This window comes from Camelus dromedarius, chromosome 3 (assembly GCF_036321535.1).
Source record: "Camelus dromedarius isolate mCamDro1 chromosome 3, mCamDro1.pat, whole genome shotgun sequence".
Classification (NCBI taxonomy): domain Eukaryota; kingdom Metazoa; phylum Chordata; class Mammalia; order Artiodactyla; family Camelidae; genus Camelus; species Camelus dromedarius.
The window spans coordinates 62,204,339-62,221,385 of record NC_087438.1 but is presented as its reverse complement, the minus strand read 5'-3'; the positions used below and the strand labels follow the sequence as shown (position 1 = coordinate 62,221,385).

General features: G+C 35.5%; 1 long non-coding RNA gene across 1 annotated transcript in view; it reads right to left on the bottom strand.

The window, feature by feature from the left end:
- Positions 1-3,620: 3,620 nt before the first annotated feature.
- The window catches only part of LOC116152084 (uncharacterized), a 213,892-nt gene continuing 200,465 nt past the window's right edge, over positions 3,621-17,047 (bottom strand). The window contains exons 2-3 of the long non-coding RNA XR_004135658.2: positions 4,474-4,678; positions 3,621-3,804 (exon numbers count right to left, since the gene is read on the bottom strand). This is a non-coding gene — a long non-coding RNA (uncharacterized LOC116152084). The remainder of the gene's footprint in view (positions 3,805-4,473; positions 4,679-17,047) is intronic.

Here is a 17,047-nt window from a genome sequence, read left to right as displayed (position 1 = left end):
TATCTGTTACATCCAAATTCTTCCCTCGTTAATTAAAAGTTCTTAAGACCAAGGTCTTAAGTATTTCTGTCTCAGTCTCAGTGTGTTTTGCTGGTAATAGCCACTCAATATGTGTTTATTAACTATTCAGTTATACTGAACTTTGGTTGTTTTAATCATGCTAGAAATAAATGGATCACCTCAGACTGAAAATCTTTTGTTATAGAGAACTATCTATTATAATATAGCTTGTGGCATGTTGTAACAACAAACCTCATGAAAATGTTATTTTACAGGTCCTCGTTTATTTAGGCCACAACTAGAGTAATTCTCTCCATGAATATTTCTATGTGAGATGTTCAAAAATTAATTATATATAAGAGATTGGTGAAGGGTAAGAGGAAATTGGGGTCATTTAGATGAAGACCGAAAGCCTGAAACCATTCTTAGGAGTCATTTAAAATATAAAAAGAGAAGTGATTTTTAAATTCTACTGTGAAAACAACAACAAAAAAAATAACATGACTCACTTAAACAGAATATTCTGGATATCTATTTCTGATAAGGCACACGTTGCCAGCAAAGTGAATTCTGAAAGAAATCTTTGAATTATTCATTATAAAGATGTTTGTTTTTGTCATCATAGCAGCACACAGAGTCTCCATTTTCATATTGTATTTTGTGAACATTTGCTACTCTTCTCGAAGGGCATGAGGCTGAACTACCCACTCCATCCGGTACTGACGCAGCAAGGCAGCAGCACCCAGCAGACACTCCTCTCTCGGGTCTAACCCTCAGGGCCTGTGACGCAGCGCGGGCACCCAGCGCCTGCGTGCAGCTCCAGCCAGAGCCGCCCTCGCCCTCCCTGCAGCTGCTGCCAGCGCTGGCCACCACGCTTGGGCCGTACGGACCAGAGCCAGCCCACACCCTACAACAAGGCGCATCACCACTGGTAAGCTGCATCTTCCTATGAGAGCCCTGCTTTCTTTCAAGAAGTCTGAAGCTCAGCTATGGGATAAAGGAATTCGTGCCATCCTTAGCTCTTTTTTGTCCTCTCATCAGCCTGGAGGTAGTACCTGTCCTTTGCGATCAGCCACTTTTGAACCCCCTCATGTCCCTTTTCTCCATTCTCAGGAGTTAACATGCTTTCTACCCTAGACAGCCCTTTATATTAAATTTTCCCTATTCACATAACCAGTATGGTTTAAGGCACCTGATTGGACCTGATTGATACAAGTATTTGATAACTGCCTCAGGTTTGCTAAAAAACTTTCCGCAACGTAACTCAATTTACTCATCAGATACCAACCTATATTGATATGTATCTTTTTTCCATTGATATATCTAGTCTGATGAGTTACATGATTATGTTTAATTACTCATACTTGTCTCTATAAAAACTGTGGAAACAGGGAGTATCAGAGTGTAAAAAAAGACTCATTTCTAATTTGATTGGATTATATCATCCTGAGCATAAAGAGACTGCAAAAACCCACTTTGCTTTTAAAAATGTGGCTATCATTTCTATCGCACTCTTTCTTACACTCCCACTTACCAACTATTGGTCAAATGCTTTCTTTGGAACCAACATTTGGAGTCTCTTCTTCACAGTATACATGGAAAATGATTACTTTCTGCTTGCTACCTTAGCAGAATAATTGGAACAAATACATTTTAAGACTCACTCCAAGTGGTTCATTTGCAAGTATAAGTAAGTTGTTCGATGGATTTGGAAGTGTATCTTTTGTATGGCCAACTGTTCTTTTCTTAAAGTTAGTAAAGTTTCACAACTTTGAGGTTTGTGAAAAGGGAAAACTGTAATTTTAGCAGACAGTGTTGTTCTTAGGCATGGACAAACTTGGGTCCCTGCCCAGCCTTCCAACTGTAGGATTGTGCGGCTCTGCAGCGTGCCAGGGCCTCTGTTTTCTGCTAATAGACCACAAGTTTTCTGGTGGTTTTTCTATTGTTAAGGATGATAAAAACAGACTCTTATAGAAAACTCGGTAGAAATGTACAGTGCTTGTACCAGAAACACTGAAAAAAAAAATTCTTATTTTAGTGTACATAGTATTTCTCTCTCTCCCTCTTTTTTTTTTTTTTTTTTCCCTTTTGGCAGAAAACAGAGGCACAGGCTGGCTCGGCTGGCACCTCAGCTCGGGAAGAAAAAAAAAAGGAAAGAAAAAAAAAGAAAAAATCAGAAGAAAGGAAAATCAAGGCACAGATGGCATCAAACATTCTCAAAACCTCCATGATGAAAAGTTCTGCGATAGAATGCTCAGGGATTGGGCAGCCATCCCTTTGATGAAAGGTTTTTCAAAGATCTCTTCCTCTATTTAGGTTAAAAAGATGGGTTGGAAAAGTCTCCTGAAAAAAAAGGAAAGAATGATTTAGTCACTCAAAAGAGAAGGCACTTCATGAAAAGAATACAGGCAATGTGAAATTCTCTGGGTAATTAACCAAAAGGGAGTAGGGACAATCCTAGCCCAGGGCCATTTTTACTACTTTTAGGTAGACCTTCACCAAAGCAAATATAATAATGACAGTTATATTAGGCAACTTGATTAGATAATCTTTCCATAAAGCCTTGGAAGCATAAAGACCTTACAAGAATATTATCTTAATCATTGATACCCCATCACAGAAGCACATTTAACATCCTCCATGCTTCTCAGACAGGTATGTGAAAGGCTCCCTTGCCCCACTTAGCATCCTTTAATTGTATAGAATGAAAGTGTTATTTAGTCACACCTCTGAAAAAACTTCTTACATTCATATTCCAAATAATAGTGAGCACTCAAGGAAACAGAATAAATCTTGTAAGCTTTTACTAACCTATTACACAATGGTAAAATTGAGTCTTACTCCTTAGAAATTCAGTAACTACATCACTTACAAAAATACAATAAATAACAGCAAGTGGAATTTAATTGATGTAGAGTAAATATGCATTCTCAATTTTAAGATCCCTTTGAAATCCATCGTTCCTGAGAGTCAGAATGAATTTATGATTTTCTACCAAAAAGTAGTCCAAAGAGATAGCTTTCTCTTTAAGGAAACAGTTTTAAAAGACTGATAAGAAAACATCAAAGGGCTGCTGGGACAAATGATGTTGGATGTAAGTGAATCATAGGCTCAGTGAACACATTTGACTTCTTAAAAATAGTCTCCAAGTTGGTACCCTTTTCCTCTCTGCCAAACACCCTTCATCTTAGTCTAGCACCCCAAAGCAATGTCTGTTGCTCTCGTATATCATCCTCGGGATGCAGGCCCCAGATTGCCTCTTTCCAGCCGTTAGATGTGTGCTGTCTTCTAAAATCTCCATCTAAAATCATCGGCTAGTTCCTGTTTCTTGAGGATTTTGTTAAAATGCTGTGAGGTCTGTGACCTGAATCTCTATAAGTGCTCTTCTTATGAGATACCACCCTGTTCTCAAAGGCATACTGGAGATACTTTATGCACAAACACGTTTCTTACCAAGGGAATCTCAAGCCCTATAGAGGGTGATTTGGAGAAAAGAAGAACCTTGTATCATCAACCTTAAATTATATCATTTTGGGTGACAACAAATAAATATACAGGAAGAACATGTAGGTCCATAAATAAATTAGTATGAGTGGAGATGATCTAGAAAACTAGTCCATTGCACTATTAATGTACAGAATTATAGAGGACATATTAAAAGTCCTATTTATCCAAATGGGTCAAAAATCTAGATTCGTAAGTGAATTTTCCAGTTGATAATGTTTACTTACTTAATCATGTGAAGATTGAGCATAACATTTCAGAAGACAATACAACCTAAGGCCATTGTTCTTTTTGAGGAAGCTGTCAACATGAAAGGCATGAACAGTTAATTATCTGAGTACTGCTTGAGAGGAAGAAGATTGGAGACCCACAGACACAAGGGAAGACCTTGTAACCTGCAAAGTTTTTGCCAACACAGTGCAACTTAATGACAAAGTTATTGATAACATTCAGTGAATTTAACATGTTTCTAAATAATTTAAAAGTAAATGGTTAATCAAGATTTGCTGGGAAACAAGCTGCTGGAAAACAAGCCACACCTAAATTTACATGAGCTTATAATATTATATTCACACTTGCTTAAAATGCACATGCTTGCTTTGTTTTAATGTTTTACACAGTAGATGACCTATAGCACGTATTGTGCTAAAGAAAATTTGTGGTGAGCAATCCTGAGATTGACTATAAGGGCACGAAGGAGGGCAGATAATTCCTTAGGGTAAAACAATGGATGGTCCTGGAAAGCCAGATCATCCATTAACAGAACTTTGTTCTGGCGTGAAAGCATGGGTTAAGCCCAGGGGAAATATTTGCTATCTCGAGATGTCCCTGAGGCAATAACAGGGTAGATTTAGAAATTTTGCATACCCCAAGGAGGGTGATTGTTCCTGGAAGGGATAGGCCTGAAATTAAGCAGTTAATCAGCAAGCAAAACTTAGTGCTTATCGCATGGAATATCTAAAGCCTCACCTCTTTGATCGCATTGTTTTCTGAGTTGTGTACTCCTAATAAATCTGATGTCAACCAGGATTTCAGGACTCTGGATCCACGAGCTCTTGAGTCTCCTGGTCCCATCTTTGCTCTTTACTTTGTCCCTTTGTTTCTTAAGTCTTGCATCGCCCTTCTTCAGACACAGTCCCGAGCTGCGCTGGACGCAGCAAAAATTTTAAAAAAGCTGATTAAAAAAAAAAAAAAGAAAAGCATAATCTAGTTTATTAAGGTAAAGAGCTTTTATACAAGTGATTCTCTTACTTAATTATTCCTGCATGATGGTTTCTGCCTATAGGTAGAGACAGAAAAACTAACAAACAAACCAAAAAAAAGAGTAAAAGCTTTTGTTGTTGGTTGTTTTTTTGCAGCATCTAAAGAGACCACTTAACAGATCACATTTTTGGGCACTTGTGTGGCTCATGTTGGGTACAATGAGTACAATGTTGCTTTTTAATCTTAATGTTTTGATTTTCGTATCAAATTAAAGCTCTTCTTTGTTAATCTAGTTTCTGTAGTAGTATCAAATAAGGAGGTAATAGGTAGGAACAAAAAGGGTTAAATACAGAGATGATCAGAAAACAGTATGAACACATTACCCCAACATTAGGCAAGAAAATGAATTATTTAACGTCATTCTCTATTAACCTAACAGTTAAAATAGGACCAAAGTATACATAAAAATGAAGTAAAACAATTAGGCAACACTTTAAATGGTTCATTATTATTAATTCATTTAGTATTCACTGTAACTATGCTGGTCATAATGAATTCATTTGATATTAATGGGAATGTTCGGTGGCAATTTTATTATAATGCAATTTTAATTCATGTGCCACTAAAGTAAAGCAATACCAAAATTTATATTTATTTTTTTGAATACTGTACATGATCCCTAATTTTTAGAAACATTACAACAATAGTTGTATTTTCCCCCCCATTTGGGTGAATAGCTCAGATTTAAGACAAACTAGGATGTTTGCCTTGAGCTACACCAGTAATGTTAAAGTGGATAGAAGTTTGTGTAATTAAAATGTTCTATGACATTTGAAAAATACAGGGGTTAATGGCTACTTCAAAAATTGTCACATGTCAATATTTGCTAATATTTAACTGTTTCATGCTCCTAAATTTGTTAGTTAATAATACTACACTGATGATACTATGTTAAGATTTTTAAAATTCCCCTCCTCTGCTGTTATGGAAAGTTGAAAGTAAATTATGTATGTTTGGCATTTCACTGGAATAAATAGTGATTTTAACCATTTCCAAATATTTAATTCACACCCAAAAAGTAGAATTGATCTTGTGATAAAAACTATATCCCATTTAGTAGATAGTATTAGATATTTTTGAAAGACATTGAGGAAAGTTTACAGATAATTTTTCTGCAGGACTGCCTCAATAAGGTCTTAATAAAACCTTCAAAATGGCAACAGAAATGCACTCCGTTTACTTCTAGTTTCTCTGGAGGCAGCCTGTAAACCATTTTGCTGAACTGTGTAAGAACTAATGACAACAGACAACCAAAATCCACAGTCCAATCAACAGGCCCACTAAAAGTGCATTTAACCCTTTAGGCAGTTACTTAGCAATGCATAAGAAAGCAGCCTATCCCAAAATTCCTCATTTGAAATGCTATGCTCTAATACACTGTTTACAGGCCAGGTAGCCTAGAGGTATATGTATATATAATTTGGTTTTTTATTATTTTGGAAATAATTAACTGGAATACAATTATCTTAAAGTAGCAATAAAGACTGCTTTCTGTCTCTCCAACCTCTATGGCAAACGAAAAAAATGTTTAGAAGTAGCTTTTATAAATTTAACTCAAGTTGCTATTTTTTTTGCTGTTTAATTCATAAAAGTAAATTAATAAAAACTCATGAAAATACAAACTAATTCATTAAAATATTATGAATTAATAATATCTAAAAATGGTTTTCCCTCCTGCTTGAAATAATTAAAAAAACTGAGCAAAATATATGAGATAATTTTAAGACATTGGATTACCAGGTAACCAGAAAAGAAAGGAAACCACATGAGCCCTATGAATGCTCAGCTTCCTGTCTGGAGGGAGAGTTTCCAGGCCTTAGCACAGGGAGGGGCAACCTATGTGAAGTCTAGGAAGCTCTCTGAGTTGAGGACACAGAGTGACCTGGCAGTCCAGAGAGATCCAGGTAGCTAGATTTCACAGAGAAAAATACTGAAAAATACTGGACATGAGATAATTGTAGGGAGAGAGAGAGAGAGAGAGAGAGATCCAGAAGTCTACAGTGGGCTCCAAGAAACTTCACCTGAGTCCTAATCCGTATATATGTGTAAGGAAACTACTCAATGCTGGAGAAAGAACAGTAAAATAACTAGAGAGAACAATTTCCATGACAAACAGGGCTAAAAGCAGAATTTGGTTGCATCAGCCATGGTAGAAAAGTCTTGACAAGCAACCAGGACAATGGTCTCCAAGAGAAAGGAAATAAACTACATTACATAGAGCGTTAGATAGAGAACATAGACGGAGATTGCCCCAGGAATGTGGAGAATTATTCCTGAAGTTAGCTCTGATATGAATTAACAAAACAAAAGCAAACATCAAAAGGATCAAACTATTTCCAAGAAACTTAACTGCAACCAAGAATAAAAATGTTAAGTGATATTTAAGGGAATAAAAAAAGTCTCAAAAACTTCCAGGCATGTAAGGAAACAGGGAAATACTTATCTATAATGAGAAGAAAATTCAAACAATAGAAATAGACTCAGAAATACAGAGAATGAAATTAGTAGACAATGACATTAAAATAACTACAACAGTTCAGTTTCATGTGCTTATGAAAGTATAAGAAAAAATTGAGTAAGTGAGAACATGAAAAATTAAAAAGAATTACAAACCAAACTTCTCAAAATAAATATTACAATTCCTCAGTTGAAAAATAAACTGAAATTACTAGCAAATTAGATACTAAACAAGAAAAAAGATCAGTGAACTTGAAAAAATAGCAATACAAACTATCAAATTTAAATCTATCTAATATGCATGGAATTGGAGTATTGAGAGAAAAGGAGAAGAACAGAAAAAACATTTGAAGAGTTTTCCAAATTAGAGGAATCGTATAAACCCACAGACACAAGAAGTTCAGTGAGCTTAACAAAAACATAAGAATAATAAAGAGAGAAAACAGCAAATAACAAATTGGACGATTAAGAATTTAACAAGTTGGTAGTTTAATTTCAACTAAATCATCACATTAAATATAAATTATAAAGACTCCAATTAAAAGGCAGAGATTATGTTTGACAAAAATACTCAACAATATGTTGCATTAAGAAACACATTTTAAATGTAAAGATCAAATAGATTAATAGGATATAAAATGATATTCTATGCTAGCACTAATCCAGAAGAAGCAGACATGTTAATATAAATACTAGGGCAGATTTCAAAACAAAAAGATTCTTCAAAACAAAGATTATAATAAGAGCTTTATCTCAAGAATGCAAATTGATTTAATACTCAAAATCAATGTAAGATAGTCTTTTAAAAGGATAAAAAAGGAAAACCATATGATCTTATCAATGTATGCAAAAAATCAACAAAATTCAAAATCTACTCCTCTGAGAAACTCTTCTCTAAAAATACTAGGAATAGAAAGTAACATTGCTTAAGCTGATGAACTTGAAATCTACAGCTAATGGCATACTTCATGTAAAAGATTAAATGCTTCCCCTCTAAAATCATGAACACACCAGAGTAAAACCAGTGTAAACAATTATTGCTGTTGGGGTAGTGGGTGATGAATCAAAATGGCAGAATAGGAAGATGGGGAACTCATGTCCTCACAGGAACCCATAAAAACTACATCTACATGTGAACTAATTCTTACTGAAAACTAACTGGAGTTTGGCAGATACAGCCTTGGTTGTACAGGAGTCTAAGAAATAAACACACGGAATCGGGTAGGAAGGAAACAAAACTGATCAGGTTGAGACCTGTGGTCCTGGGAGAGTTCTTAGAAGAGGAAGGGGCAGAGATTACATGGGCAGAGATCACCCCTGGGGAGTGAGCAGTTTGAGCCACATGTTGGGAAAAAAGAGTCCCCCTGGCTGGCTGGAGGGATAGTGGGAGTAACAAGAGGGCTGTGGGAAGCCTGAACACCACTCGTGAAGACTGCACACACACTCGCTTACTCCCCAAACAGGGCAGATTGAAACTGCATTGAGACACTGACCAGTTTCCCGTAGTTACCTTGGTGTGTGTCCCAGACTGAGCCAAGCTCCTGCTCTGGCCCGGCTTGCTTCACAATGCAGCTTCAAACTAGAGTGAGGGCTGCTGTGGCCAAGGAGAGAACTCAGCTCTGAGAGACAAAGGTGGCTCAGACCCAAAGCAGCATCTGAATAGGGCAGGGGCAGCCACTCCTGGAAGTGCATCAGAAGCAGTTCAGGTCTGTGACTGCAGCCAGGGCCACCAAAGCCTATATCCAAACCCATGCCAAGTGCCTGTCCCATCCCCTCTTGCTCCAGCACTGCTTCCCTCTGGGGTGAAGATGCTGGTTCTGGGATAGAGGAGAACACATAGTCAAAGGGAATGGAGCCAGCTTAGAGATTATCTTTAGGGGTCCTGCTCCAGCAACTTGGGATCTGCTCAAATTTCCAATAGGGTGGTGCTGGCCACTGAGCAGAGAATAAGCTCATACCTGGCTCTGGCCCTAGTTCCTCCATCTCCAGCTCCATCTATTACCAAAATAATAGCTGCCAACACACCTTGGAGAAAAATAAGATTCTTGCTCATTTCAGATCCAGTTCTCCCACAAAAGCCACTGGACACATGCAGACTGTGTAGGGACACTCCCACACAAGTATACCCCATCAAGACTGCAATAGGTAACTATTTCACCTAATTTCATAGAGACAAAGTTAAGCAAAATGAGAAGACAGAGAAATTTAATTGAAAGAGTAAGATGAAACACTTGAAAACACATTAACGAAGCTGAAATAATTAACCAGATAAAAAGTTAAAATCATTAATAGTAAGAATGCTAACTGAATTAAGGAAAAGAATAGATGAGAACAATGAGAATTTTAACAAGGAACCAGAAAATATAAAAAAGAACCAATCAAAATTGAAGAAAACAATAAGAGGAATTAAAAACCCACAAGAAGGAATGAACAGCAGACTAGGTGATACAAAGAAGTGCATAAGTGATCTGAAAGACAGAATAACAGAAATTGTCCGATCACAGCAACCTAGCTGTTGCACCCCACAGGCCTACCAGCCCTGTACTTGTCTAGCTTCAAGATCGAAGAAAGAGTCTGGAGTCAGCAACAAAGACAATTGGTTTAATGGATAGGGGAATCTTTTATATGTGAAGCAAGACCCTGGAGCAACATCCCATCATTTACAACAAATTGTGAGCAGGATATGGCAGCAGTCTTTGCTCCTGGTGGAGGAGAGGGAGGTTACCAGTTGTAGGGGGAATTGACGTTAGGATGGCTCATTAGTTAACAGGGAAACTAACAGAGGGGCACGTCCCATATCACCCCTTTGATAAGCTATCATGGTGGAGGTGTTCTGACCCAAACATTAAAACAATCACTAGCACTAGCTGGGCCTAGAACAAGTCTGTAGGAAGGTGAATCATGTGAGTAGTACATAGGTCAAACAGGCCCGGTCAATCAGGGGATGTACAGAAAGCAAGAGAACATCCATCTTGGGTGACCTGATCATATGCTAGGATTCTCTACCCAGCAAGATTATTATTTAGATTATCATCTAGAATTGAAGGAGAGATTAAAAAAAAAAAACTCAGAAAAGTAAACTCTAAAAGAGTTCATTAATACTAAACCTATTTTAAAACAAATGTTAAATGGGCTTCTCTAAGGTAAAAATAAAAGTTTATGACAAGAAGTATTTGTAAGAAAGGAAAAATCCTACTAGTAAAGGCAATTATATAGTAAGGGCTGAAGACCAACTACTTAAACTACATATGTACATAAGCTAGTATGAAGATTAAAAGACAAAAAATTGTAAAAATCCACTATATAATAATCAGTGAAGGAGAAAATAAAAATATGAAATGAAATTTTAATAATACAAAGTAGAGGAGGGAGTAAAAATGTGTTTGAACTTGAATGACTACAAGTTTAAAACAAGTAAACATACATATTATTCAACATTTATAAACCCCATGGTAACCACAAATCAAAAACCTACAATAGATACATAAAAACTAGAAAGAAAGAAACACAAGCATACCACTAAAAAAAAAAAATCATCAAACCAGAAGGGAAAAGCTACAAAAACAACCAGAAAACAAGTAACAACATGGCAATAAGCACATATCTAGCAATAATCACTTTAAGTGTTAAGGGACAAAATGATCCAATCCAAAAACATAAGGTGGGTGATTGGATTAAAAAAAAAAAAAGTCCCATCTATATTCTGTTTACAGGAGACTCACTTCAGAGCTAAAGATACACAGACTGAAAGTGAGGGATAGAAAAAGATATTTTATGCAAATGGAAATGACAAAAAGTGGGGGTAGCAATACTCATATCAGACAAAATAGACTTTAAAACAAAGTCAGTAACAAAAAAAGGACACTATATAATAACCAAGAAATTAATACAAAAAGAGAATAATACACTCATAAACATATGTGTACCCCATATAGGAAAGCCTAGGTATAAAAAGCAAACACCAGCAGACATCAAGGTAGAAACTGACAATAATACAATAATTATAGGGGTCTTTAACACCTCACTCACATCAATGGACAGATCATCCAGACAGAAAATCAATAAGAAAACAGTGGTCTTAAATAACACATTAGACCAGTTGGATAGAATAGATGTCTATAGGATATTCCATTCCTACACAGCAGAATACACATTCTTTTTGAGTGCACATGGAATGTTCTCCAGGATAGATCACTTGCTATGCCACAAAACAAGTCTTGACAAATTTAAGAGGATAAAAATTATATCAAGCATTTTTTTCCAACCACAACAATATGAAACCAGAAATCAATCACAGGAAGAAAAATGGGAAAAGCACAACACATGGAAACCAAACAACACGCTACTTAAAAAAAAAGGGGGTCAATGAAGAAATCAAAGAGGAAATCTGAAAATACGTCAAGATAGATGAGATTGGAAATACAAATTTCTAAAATCTATGAGATGCAGCAAAAGCAGTTCTAAGAGGAAAGTTTATAATGGATACAATCTCACTTCAAGAAACAAGAAAAAAATCTCAAATAAATGAACTGAACCTTAACTACCATCTAAATGAATTAGAAAAGAAAGAGGAATCAAGGCTAAAGTCAGCAGAAAGAAGGAAATAATCAAGATCAGAGAGGATATAAATAGAGGCCAATAAAACAATAGAAGAAAATCAATGAAACCAAGAAGTGGTTTTTGAAAAAATAAACAAAAGTTGATAAACCTTTACCAAAGTTCATCAAGAAAGAGAAAGAGAGGACTCAAATCAACAAAATAAAAAATAAAAGAGGAGAAATAACAACCAATATCACAGAGTTACAAAAAATTATAAGAGAATATTACAAACAGTTATATGTCAACAATTAGACCACTTAGAAGACTGACAAATTTCTAGAAACATACAACCTTCTAAAACAGGATTAGGAAGAAACAGACAATCTGAACAGACTAATCACTAGTTGTGAAATTGAATTTTCAATTGAAAAAAAAAAATACCAGCCAAAAAGATCCAGGACCAGATGGCTTCAGAGGGGAATTCTATCAAACATAAAGAAGAGCTAATACCTATCCTTTTCAAACTATTCCAAATATTGAAGAAGATGGAACACTCTTAAATTTATTCCACATGGCCACCATTATCCTGATACCAAAACCAAAGATGCTACAGAGAAAGATAATTACAGGCCAGTATCTGATGAATATAGATTCAAAGCTACTTATCAAAGTATTAGCAAAATGAGTTCAACAATATATAAAAAGATTCATATCATGATTAGGTGGGATTTATTCCGAGGATGCAAAGATGTTTCAATATCTGCAAATCAATGTGATATACATTAACAAAATGAAGAATGAAAATTACATTATTATCCTAATATCTGCAGAAAAAGCACTTGACAAAATTCAACATCTTCTCATGATAGAAACTCTCAGCAAAGTTGATAAAGGGAACATATCTCAATATTATAAAGGCCAATTATGACAAACCCACAGTTAACATTATACTCAAATGGTGAAAAACTGAAAGTCTTTCCTATAAAATCAGGAACAAGACAAGGATGTCCACTCTCACCAGTTCTATTTAACATAGTATTGGAAGTCCTAGCCACGGCAATCAGATGAGAAAAAGAAATAAAAGTTATTGGAATTGGAAGAGAAGAGCTAAAACTGACACTATGTGCAGATGACATAATACTATACATATAAAGAATCCTAAAGTCTCCACCTAAAAACTATTAGAACTAATAAATCAATTCAATAAAGTTGTAGGATTCAATATTAATATACTTGTATCTGTTACTTTTCTATACACTAATAATGAACTATCAGAAAGAGAAAGAAAGAAAACAATCCCATATAAAATCACATCAAAAAGAATAAAATATGTAGGAATAAACTTAACCAAAGAGGTGAAAACCTTTTACTTTGAAAAGTATAGAAGATTGATAAAGAAAATTGAAGATAATAGGAAAAAGTGGAATTATATACCATACTCATAGATTGGAAGAATTAATAGTGTTAAATATCTGTACTATCCAAAGCAATCTACAGATTTAATATAATCCCTTTCAAAATGACCATAACATTCTCATGGGAGTTGAACAAATAATCTTAAAATTTATATGGAATCACAAAAGACCATGAATTCCCAAAGCACTGTTGAGGAAAAGAAAAAAAAGCTGAAGATATCACATTCCTTGATTTTATTTCAGACTACACTACAAAGCTACAGAAGTCACAACAGCATGGTACTAGCATAAGAACTGAAACAGATCAATGGAACATAATAGAGAACCCAGAAATAAATGCACACACTTATGGTCAATTAATCTGTAACAAAGGCAACAAAAATATATACTGGATAAAAGACAGTCTCTTCAATAAGTGGTGCTGGCAAAACTGAAAAGCTACACGAGAAGAAATAAATTAGAATACTACATCACACCATTTACAACAATAAATTCAAGATGGATTAAAGACCTAAATATAAGACCTGAAAGCATAAATCTCCTAGAAGAGAATATAGGCAGAACACACTTTGACATAAATCATAGCAACATGATTTTTTATTTGTCTCCTAAGGTAAAAACTAAATGCAAAAATAAATAAATAGGACCTAATGAAGCTTAAAAGCTTTTGCACAAGAAAAGAAACAATCAACAAAACAAAAAGAAAACCTACTGAATGCAAGAGAGTATTTGCAAATAATATGACTGATAAGGAGTTATTACCCAAAATAAATGTAAATAACTCATATAATTCAATATTGAAAATAAACAACCCAATTAAAAAATGGGCAGAATATCTGAAGAGACATTTTTCCAAAGAAGACATACAGATAGCAAACAGGCACATGAAAAGATGCTCAACATCACTAATCATCAGAAAAGTGCAAATCAGAATCACAATGAGTTATCACCTTATGCCTGTAATAATGGCTATCATCAAAAAGTCTACAAATAACAAATGTTGGCAAGGATGTGGAAAAAAAGGAACCCTAGGACACTGCTGGTGAGAATGTAAATTGGTGTAGCCACTGTGGAAAAAAGTATGGAGTTTCTTCAAAAAACTATAAATAGTACTACAATATGATCTAGCAATTCCACTCCTGGGTATGTATCCAAAGAAAATGAAAACACTAAACTGAAAATATACATGCATCCCTATGTTCACAGCAGCATTTTTTACAATAGCCAAGGTATAGAAGCAACCTAAGTGTCCATCAACCGATGAATGGATAAAGAAGATGTGGTACACAATGGAATATTAGTCAGCCATCAAATAGAATAAAATTCTGCCATTTGCAACAGCATGGATGGACCTAGAGGGTATTATACTTAGTGAAATAAATAAGAGAAAGACAAATACTCCATGTTAACACTTATATGTGGACTATGAAGATTTTTTAATGAATGTATACAGCAAAACAGAAATAGTCTCACAGATACAGAGAACAAAGTAGTGTTTACCAGTGGGGAGGGGGAAGGGAGCAGGGGCAAGATAGGGATAGGGAATCAAAGAGATACAAACTTCTATGTATAAAGTAAATAAGCAACAAGGACATATTACACACTGCAGGGAAATATAGGAACTATTTTTAATAACTTTAAATGTAATATAATCTATAAAAATCACCATATTGTACACTTGAAACTAATATAAATTGTACATAAACGATAACCCAATATAAACTATACTTCAGTGAACATCAGTAAAAAAGGAAAAACACAATTTATTATTGTTGTTATTTCTGTATACAAAAAAACTGAGATAAGAGTCCTCCAAAACACGAAAAATCAGATACACTGAGGCATTTCACGGCAGGACTTAGCACAAAGCAGCTTTCAGGAGGACAAAAACAAGAAAGGGCAAACCAAGCTGCTGTCACATGATTCTGTTCTCCCATCAACAAACAGGATGCAAATGGCAGAAAGTATGCTTACGTTTCTCCATCTTCACCACTTCAGGTCTTGATGTGACAGACCACAGTACAAGCACTCTTCTTAACTTAACATAGCTCAACTAGGACTGATTATTCCACCTTGTCTCCACTGTCCAAGCCTCTCCTCTCAGAACTGGCATCACTCATCAACCAGTTAGTTGCTACTATCCATCCAGTCAATGACTCAAGGCAAAAAAATTGGTAGTTATCTTCTCATTGCACTTCTTTATTTCCTTCACATCTGGTATTTTGTAGAACAGTAAGTCGTGTCTGCTCTACCAGTAATATTCTTTCTGAATCCCATCTGTTCTTGCTATCTCAGTTGTAATCCTAGTCCAAGCTATTACCTCTTGCCTGAATTAGAGCAGTAGCCTTCACTCTGCTGCCCCTCAAATGCCACTTGATTACAATAACCTGCTCTAGCAGCTATCTCTAGAGATTTTCTAAATCATACATCAGATCATATTTTGCAAATGCTTAAAACCAAACAATACTTCCCAATTCCACCATAATGAACTTTAAAATTCTCACTATGAGCTGCAAGACTGTACATGATACAGACTCAGTCTGCTTCTTAGACTTCATTTTTCTCTTCTCATTCCCCATCCTCCCTTCACAGAGCCTTATTAATACATACCCACTTTTCCATCTGATAACCTTCACCTTTCCTATTCCTTTTGCCTCAAAAGCTCTTTCCCACATATTTACACTACTCTCCCCTGGTCTCACCTCCTCTTCCAGGAGGCCTTTCTTGACTGCTCTGACTAAAACAGAATTTCCAACTCCAACGGCCATTCTCTATTACATTAGGATTTAGAGTTTGCCTCCCTCTTTTTAATGCTACCTTAAAGCCAATGTCTGTCTTCTGTCCAATAGTGTATCTTCAACACCTACAACCACAACTGGAGATTGGTAAACCCTCAGTAAAATATAGTCACTACATTTATACTTAAAATATAGTGACTCGGGAAAATGCAAACACTCTCTGAGGTATAAAGTGAAGCTATGTTCTCAACAAAAAAACAAGCAGAGGAAAGGAAAGGGAATTTTACATCTCCAGAGCCTTTATTCTTAATAAGAAGTACAATTAATTTCTAAAGTTATTGGCATATAAAGGCTTGCTCTCTGATGTCTGCCCTTTTCCTTTCCGATAGATTGAAAATTTGTGCTTGTGAAGTCACAATTCTCTGTGCAGAGAAGATTAATTGTATGCATGACTATTTGACTATTGGTCACTACTGCACCCTCTATCAACGTTCAGTGAAATATATTAGGGACAAAAATAACTGTTTGGAATCTTTTATTGATGTTCTCTTGTCTTTTGACTCCATGGACAGGATTCTGTGATGGATTAACCTGTATGAGGTCAGTATCAGCCCCTGGTTATTGATGTTCATGCAGGACCTTCACCTTAATACCACCTCAAGAGGAAGGGCCAGTGAGAAAGTTCTCTAGATAAATCAATTAAAATAGATTTGTGTCCTCCATCTTCCTTTTTTTAAACAAATTTTAATGACTTCATATCTTATGCACTCAGACAGGTCATTAAGTGAAGATGTTACTTTATAACTTGAAAATTAAAGTAGCCCAAAACATCATTTATGTGAGATGCTTTTGTGCTCAGTTTAGTTAAATAACAAAGTACAGTGGCATGAAAGCGAGGTAACCCCTTGTACCAATCCCCATAATATTTTGGCAATTAGAAAAATGAGCTCATAAATGACTTAGAAAACAGCTAAAACTTCAATTAAGGACATCTAAATGTGATCTCACATATAAGTCTGCAATACGATGGTAATTTATTACAATAAAATTTAAGTAATTGCATTGTGCCTCCTCTTAGGGGACTACTATTTTAAAGGGATGGATGGTTAGCCTAAAGCAGCATTTCTCAAT